The 6,605-nt window shown below is 44.2% G+C and overlaps 1 pseudogene; it reads left to right on the plus strand.

Annotated features, from left to right (window-relative positions):
- Positions 1-323: 323 nt before the first annotated feature.
- Positions 324-2,948, plus strand: LOC131279598 (gamma-adducin-like; annotated as a pseudogene).
- The last annotated feature ends 3,657 nt before the right edge of the window (positions 2,949-6,605 follow it).

The raw sequence follows: 6,605 nt of genomic DNA on the forward strand, positions 1-6,605 counted from the left end.
TAGTCCAATCTCTCCCAAACACACTTAAGAAGAAATTCCAACTACAATTTTATTAGGAAATAAAATTCTTTAATCTAAAAATATTACTATAGACCAAGACCAAGTTAGGTGTATGCCAGGAATCTAAGATTAAACTAACATTAGAAAATTTAGTTTACCCCTCCTTCCAGCAGGAACAGGAGGTACCTTGGCTAGGGTTGGCTGTGGTACCTTAACAAGGGAATGTGCAGTAGTGGGGAGGACAGCAGCATGTGGGCTGAGGGGGCTTCCTATTGGCTGTTCCCATGGACTTAGATAACCAGGGTAAATGACAGAACTAAAGCATGGGTTCAGATGGCAGTCAAGGTGTGATCACTCCTCCTCCTCCTCCTAAGGTGACTCACAATGAGAACTGTTTGACCACATTAATGAAAATGACTGAGAATATATCAGGGAGAGGAATATGTGTCCTGATCTACAATGGGATTTCAATATGATGGAGCAGAGGAAAGGAGTTACTCAGATACTGCAGAGTTCTACCTTTGGGGAAGACCTGAATTGTCATATTTTCTTAGTACTTACAGTTACAAATGACAACTGAAGGCATGCTGAGTTCCTAGCCAGGGGAACCCTGTCACATTTCCCAGTGGAACAGCAACAATCTCCCAAGTGCAACAACAAAGAATATGAAGAAGGATGGTCCAGTGAGGAGCCTGTGATACTGATGACTATGCTTATGAGCCTGTGTGCCTGAAATTTCAGCTAGGCCTAGAGCTGCAGGGTAACTAAGAGTTACCTCCTGAGAGCCTCCGTTTACTCAAATGTGGCCGCTCTCTAAGCCAAACTCCGTATGTAAATGCATTACCTTCCCCTCAGCAAGGGACATGACTCCTGGGGATGAGCCTCCCTGGCACTGAGGGATTACTACCAATCACTAGTTGGTGATGCAACTAGAAAGGGACCTTGAATAAAAGAGGGAAATGGTAAAGACAAATGAGCTTATAGGATTAAGAATCTTCAAAAAAGAGTCAGGAGGTCATCACAGGGGTTGTGCTTATGCACGCCCCAGCACGATCCCAACGACCCAGCAGGATCCCAACTCCAGGTACTGGTGCTCCTGAGGGCTATGGGGACACACAGGTTCTATGATCATGGTGGCTGGCTCTAAAGTTCATTGCCTTGTTAGTGGGCCCTACCTGGTAGTTTGTGTTCCTGAGTGTGATGGTGTTGGACTCAAATGAGAGCTTTCCACAGATGCCTCTTCTATCACTTTTACTAAACCTGTGGTTGGTTCTAGGTTTGGTGTATACCCAAAAGAGTTCAATCTCTGAACTGGCCATGTGCCAGCTGGGACCTGAGCCTCAGCAGAGTTGCAGCACCTACTCTCCAGTTTGTTGGACATGCACAGGTCAGCTAACAGGAAGGTGAAGTTGGTCAACCACCACACGAGGGAACGAGTGTGCCTACAACTCCAAGCAGGAGAATCACATCCAACAACCATGTGGGATCTAATCCCCCTCTTGATATAGAGGTGGAGAGGACATCACCAACCAAGAGTCCACAGGATGGAAAAATAAGATATGGATTAGAGTGAACTTCTTGGTATGCTACTATAGAACTATTGTGACTAGTAAGGGAAGAAACTGTAGCAATTATCTGGAGAAAGTGGCCAAGGTAGTTGCTGATGGTATGGAGAGGGAAGTAGAGGTGATATATGGTGGCATTTTATTGCAGGGACAGATGCTTGATATTATATATCCTGCCATAACCCACTGAATGTACAGGGGGAGAATGTAAACTACAATGTAAACTATAATCCATGTGGTGCAGCAATGCTCCAAAATGTATTCACGAAATGTAATGAATGGGCCACAATGATAAAAGAGGTTTTTTATGTGATAGGAGTGGGGAGGTGGGAAGCAGGGTATGTGGGAACCTCTTATATTTTTTAATGTAACATTTTTTTTGTGGTTTATGTACCTCTTAAAAAAACACAATTTATTATTCAAAAAATAAAGTAAAAATTAAAGTAAAAATTAAAAAGATATAGAACAGATGGAGAAAGGCCACAGCCCAACTGGATTTTGAGCATCACAACAGATTGCAGATTGCATCATGGCCAGCCCTTTCTAAGCTTTACCTCATTTCTCCTCTGTCCTGTCATGGCCAAACCTATTCACTACCTTCCTGGTGAAGACAAATCCTACTATGTGGAGGGAGAAAAACTTATGCATTGTAAACCTGCCTGCCTATAAGAATTTGTTTACCTTTTTGGATGGGCACACCTGGAAAAACATATCTCAGAAAGAATGAGGAGCAGCACTTCACTGTAATAATTTCTAAATGCTTATCTTTTTCTGAAGCCACAGCCTCTAACTTGGTGAAAGTAATATAATAAGAGAATAGGTTGACCGGCAAAGTAGTCATTTGAAAGCTGGCCATAAATACAGAATTGAGTCCCTGTGCTGCAAACTATTCAACTAGTCCTGATGTTAAATGTGTGACATACATCCATACCCCTGCAACAGGAGCTGTGTTCTCCATGACAAGTGTCTTCAATCCATTTCTCAAAGTCCTTGATCCTGCAAGAAGTCACCTATTACAAATTTCAAGGGTTACTTGATGAACCAGAGGAGAGAACTCAACTGCAGAAAGTTCTGGAGCCAAGTTGCAAAGTGCCGGTTCTCAAGAATTATGATGTGGTAGCTCTTAGAGAAACAGTTGAGGAGGTTTTTCACTATATATTTAATGCACAGATGCCTATGAAATGCAGGTGTGGGCATTAGCAGGGGAAGGTGGAGTGGACAATCTACTTTTACTGGATTTTCAGAAGCATAAAGCATTCAGTTACACAGTTATAGGTTTTAGAGGAGGAGGTGTAAATAAAAGTGTCCATAAAAAATGGAATTTTGGCAAAATTAAGTTTGAAGATGGCCTCTGAGTAAGTCAGGCAGGGTGATGCTCTCTTATGAAACAGGGAGGAAAGGGTAATAATTGTCCAATGGAGCTGCTTTGGGGATCTGCACACCAGGAGAGTGACATATGTAACATTTAGGAGAGAATGGAGACAGTGAGGCGAAGAGGCCAAAGGAAAAGGAAAAGTTACTGGTCCGACAACTGGGAATGCCACCACATACTTCATTCTCAAGGGAAAAGACCTTGGCAAAACATGCGACTGAGAGCCACCAGAGGAGGCCAACGTCATATTCATCCCTGAGAAGCGGGAGGGTGCGGTGGAGGGCTGAGGGTGTTTGTCTTCATGAGACTAAATAGCAGAGCCCAGCTTAGAATCACTGACTCAGAAAATCCAGTGTGGTGGAGACTGAAGGATTCTTCTCTGTGAAATGGTTTCCCAAATAGTGTCATCTGCTGGCAAAGGGACGTGAAGTCAAGGGTTGTCTGGTTCCTTCCCAGACCCCATAGGTCTAGTCAGTGCCCTATTGCTGGGTCCCTGGATCTCTTTTGATAACTTCAACAGGACAATCTTAAAGTTTGAGGAACAATTGAACCAAAAATCAAAGAGTGTAAAACAAAACCACCAAGCAACTGAGAGAACTGTATTGTAAAATCACCAGCATAATGAGGTGACTATATATGAGCAAAAATTTAAAAGCCACATTAAGAAACAGGAAGATACGGCATAGCCAAAGGTACAATCCAAGAATCATGAGACACAGGATTTAGCACAATTAAGCAAGAAGCGGACTTGGTCCAATGGATAGGGCGTCCGTCCACATGGGTGTTCCATGGTTCAAACTCCGTGCCTCCTTGCCCTGTGTGGACCTGGCCCATGCACAGTGCTGATGAGCACAAGGAGTGCCCTGCCATCCAGGGATGTCCCCCATATAGGGGAGCCCCACACACAAGGAATGCACCCCGTAAGGCAAGCCGCCCAATGTGAAAAAAAGTGCAGCTTGCCCAAGAATGGCACCGCACACATGGAGAGTTGACACATGATGAAAGAGCAAAAAGAAACACAGATTCTTGGTGCTGCTGATAAGGATAGAAGTGGTCACAGAAGAACACGCAGCAAATGGACACAGAGCAGACAACTGGGGGAGGGGGGGAGGAGAGAGAAATAAACTTTTTTTAAAAATCTTAAAAAAAAAAAAAGACAACTAAGCAATGATGTTCACACAAAGCTCCTAAATCAATTCCAAGAAGAAACATAATAGATAAAGAGATAATGGATATTGAGAAGACAGTGTTAGCCCTCAAAGCCAGGCCTTTGGAGATAACAAGAGATGTAGAGGAAATAAGAACTTTAACCCAAGAGTTGGGTAGAACTTACATTTATTATGTCTGCAGACAGGAGCCAAGGTTGGTCTAAAGCAACACAGACCTAACTCCCATGCTACAGGTTCATTCTTGCTTAAATACCTAAGTTCCTACTTAGCATTTGTTTCACTTATGCATATGGATGAACTTTTATGCATATGGATGAACATACACAGCTAGTTATATAGTTGTATGATTATTATGTTTAGGAAATCATGTTTGCACATATATTTAATGTACGAAAAGGGGTGGATAACTCCACCCCTGGGTGGAAATTTCACTATGTTAATCAGGCAAGTTGAAGTGAGGACAGCCAGGGGCTTCTTCTGCACAGGTCTGGCCAACCAGTGGAAGCTGATTTTCATACTTCATTGCTTCAATAGGATGTTCTTCACCTCAGGAGAAGATTTTGGCATCCAGAGAGGGTTGCCTCTCATTACCTTCTTTTTTTTTTTAAGATTTATTTATTTATTTATTTTTCTCCCCTTCCCTCCCACCCCAGTTGTCTGTTCTCTGTGTCTATTTGCCACATCTTCTTCTTTGTCCACTTCTGTTGTTGTCAGCAGCACGGGAATCTGTGTCTCTTTTTGTTCCATCATCTTGTGTCAGCTCTCCCTGTGTGCGGCGCCATTCTTGGGCAGGCTGCACTTTCTGTCACTCTGGGCAGCTCTCCTTATGGGATGCACTCCTTGCATGTAGGACTCCATGGGGGACACCCCTGTGTGGCAGGGCACTCCTTGCGCGCATCAGCACTGCACATGGACCAGCTCCACACAGGTCAAGGAGGCCCGGGGTTTGAACTGCGGACCTCCCATGTGGTAGACGGATGCCCTAACCACTGTGCCCAGTCTGCTTCCCTCAATACCTTCTAATTTACATATAATTTTTTCCTTTGTATCCTAGCAACAAGGAGAGAAACAAGTTACTTTTAGGTAATCAGCCATCCTACATCCATCAAATGTGTGAGCAGAAAGAACGTAAAGAGATGTAAAAGCTCATGGGAATGAAAGTCACAATGGATGAGGATGAACGTACTTTAGAGAGAGGAGGAGGTGGCTCAAGTGATGCAGCTCCTGTCTACCATGTGGGAGGTCCCGGGTTCAATTCCTGGAACCTCCTGGTGAAGGCAAACTGACCCACATGGTCAGCTGGACTGAGTGGAGAGCTGGCCCACATGGAGTGCTGGCCTGTACAGGACAGCTGTCCTGTGCAGGAGTGCTGGCCCTCGTGGCAAGCTGGCCTGAATGGAGAGCTGGCATAGCAAGATGATGCAACAAAAAGAGACAGAGAGGAGAGACAATAAGAGATGCTGCAGATGGGGAGCTGAGGTGGTGCAAGAGAAGGAGCATTTCTCTCCTACTCTGGAAGGTACCAGGATCAGTTTCTGGTGCCACCTAAGAAGATAAGCAGATACAGAAAAATAGATTGCAAAGTGAATGGACACAGAGAGCAAACAATAGATGGGGGAGAAGTACGTTAGAGGCATCTAACAGCAGATTTGAATTGGTGGAGGAAAGAATTAATGATTTGGTGGACCGAGCATGTGAACTTGAAAAGAAAGGAGAACAGAAAGAGTAAAGAATAGAAAAATGGAACACGTTCTCAGGGAATCGAGTGACATAAGGGAATGCACAAATATATACATGTTATATGTGTCCCTGAATTACAAAAGAACAGAAAAGAAGGGGGGAAATATTTCAGTAAAATGACGTGAAGCATGTTATAACATTGGGACCATACTAGAATCCTTAGAACCCATGAAGGTATCCCAGAAATATCCCAACTTAATGCTCATTCCTCCCAAATATACAAATGGTGCTTATGAATTGAAGTAAAATACAGTTGTCTAGAGTTAATAAGACATCCTTTCCTGAAACCCAGTGCTGTATGTCTACTATTAAATAGATGATTGATGTTATTACAGAATAGTTTTTTTTTTAAAGATTTATTTATTTTTATTTATTTAATTCCCCTTCCCTCCCCCGGTTGTCTATTTTCTGTGTCTTTTTGCTGCGTCTTGTTTCTTTGTCCGCTTCTGTTGTCGTCAGTGGCAACGGCAGGGAAGTGTGGGCGGCGCCATTCCTCGGCAGGCTGCTCCCTCTTTCGCGCTGGGCGGCTCTCCTTATGGGTGCACTCCTTGCGCGTGGGGCTCCCCCACGCGGGGGACACCCCTGTGTGGCTCAGCACTCCTTGCGCGCATCAGCACTGCGCATGGGCCAGCTCCACACGGGTCAAGGAGGCCCGGGGCTTGAACCGCGGGCCTCCCATGTGGTAGACGGACGCCCTAACCACTGGGCCAAAGTCCGTTTCCTGGAATAGTATTGATATTCATGAAATATTATGAAATA

The sequence above is a fragment of the Dasypus novemcinctus genome, chromosome 8, assembly GCF_030445035.2.
Source record: "Dasypus novemcinctus isolate mDasNov1 chromosome 8, mDasNov1.1.hap2, whole genome shotgun sequence".
Taxonomy (NCBI): domain Eukaryota; kingdom Metazoa; phylum Chordata; class Mammalia; order Cingulata; family Dasypodidae; genus Dasypus; species Dasypus novemcinctus.